Source organism: Octopus bimaculoides, chromosome 1, assembly GCF_001194135.2.
Source record: "Octopus bimaculoides isolate UCB-OBI-ISO-001 chromosome 1, ASM119413v2, whole genome shotgun sequence".
NCBI classification, from domain to species: Eukaryota; Metazoa; Mollusca; class Cephalopoda; order Octopoda; family Octopodidae; genus Octopus; species Octopus bimaculoides.
In genome coordinates this window covers 54,276,674-54,278,489 of record NC_068981.1, presented here as the reverse complement: position 1 = coordinate 54,278,489, position 1,816 = coordinate 54,276,674, and positions in this window count along the sequence as shown.

Sequence of the window (1,816 nt, the reverse complement as noted above, 5' to 3'; positions counted from 1 at the left end):
GCCAATTCAAATAAACAATCAACTAGAAAAGAAAAAAAAACGAATAATAAATTTAAGGGACAAGAGGACGTGCACAAGGAATATATTAGCTTGACGCACGGTGAAAAGAGAGAGTTCAACGTTTCGAGCATAGCTCTTCGTCGGAAAAGAGAAAGGGGAAAGTCCAAAGAAGGAAAAGAAATAACCATCAGCGTGTGTGTGGTCACATTGCTGACGTATCTGTGCGCGCGTGTGTATGTGTGTATGTAAAAACCAAAGGAAACAATGCTCTTGAGTTTTCTGAATACACGGACCGATGTTCAAAATTACTCGGGTTATTATCAATATCGCTACCATCTCACTTCAGTACATCTACTTGTCTGTCAAAGATTAATATACAAAATTTCTATGTTCACTAAATCAAGTCGTATTATTTTCAGTTTTCTTAACATACGATAACTATAGCTACGCTTTTTACCTATCGAAAGTTATATATACAACTTTCGTTAATTCAAAAACGATCAAAATTATACAGCTTGTTATTGTTGTCTGTGACATTTAACTTCAATAAATCTGGCAAGTCGAATACTTTTTCAGAAAAATTCAAAAGATTGTCTCTCTGATATTTACATTTTACGGAGAAAAATCCGCATACATACAAACACACAGGATGTTGAGAATTATATTTCGAATAGAGTTAATCTTAACATGACATGTTTACTTTTTAATACTTTATATAATATCTAAATAATATTTAATGTATGGAAGAATTAATACTTTAAATAATATTTAGTGCCGTATTTACTCAACAGAAAGAAAATAAAAACGATGCATTTGCTCACGATGTTAAATTTTACTTGATGCATACACGGCTAATAACCGACGATGTATTTAACGGACTCCATCCTTTGTGATGTTTGATTTATAATAGCCCGCCTTGGAGTTCATGTGGAGAAGATTGGAGGTAATTTCGTTATATGAACGGATCATTTTTATGATTCTACGTACTTTTGTAATTGCGCAAGCGCTTTACCACTTCCGGAACGGAAGCAAATCCTGCAAATACTGAACCAGTGATTCTGTGTTTATATCTATAATTACTGGAGCACTGGGAGATGTAACACACTGCCTGAGTACCAGTCTTGAGAAATTTGGCTTCTGAAAACCAGAAAGGAGAAAGCTGATTCGAAGATTACAGATCCAAGCCATCACTTGAACTGTAAAACTCCAAGTGATAGTAATATTGATCATCAAAGCAGTCTCTGGTGGACCAACAGCCGGATTATTATCCCCTACTTTGAAGGGTATGCGTTTGCAATCCAGAACAGGAAATATCAACCAAATACCTGATGTAGGTATTTGATTAGCAGACTACACATCCAAGCCATCACTGCAACTGTAAAAATCTGTATAACTTTCGAGAAGTTTATCATTTAAGTATATATGAGCATATCTAGATATACAAGTATATGCATGAGAAGACATACATACGACAAAAATACAAATCTGCACGTATGCATGCATGAATACATTGTTGTTGGCACTCTGTCGCTTACGACGTCGAGGGTTCCAGTTGATCAGATCAACAGAACAGCCTACTCGTGAAATTAACGTGCAAGTGGTTGAGCACTCCACAGACACGTGTGCCCTTAACGCAGTTCTCGGAAATATTCAGCGTGACACAGTGTGACAAGGCTGACCCTTTGAATTACAGGCACAACAGAAACAGGAAGTAAGAGTGAGATAAAGTTGTGGTGAAAGAGTACAGCAGGGTCCGCCACCATCCCCTACCGGAGCCTCGTGGAGCTTTAGGTATTTTTCGCTCAATAAACACTCA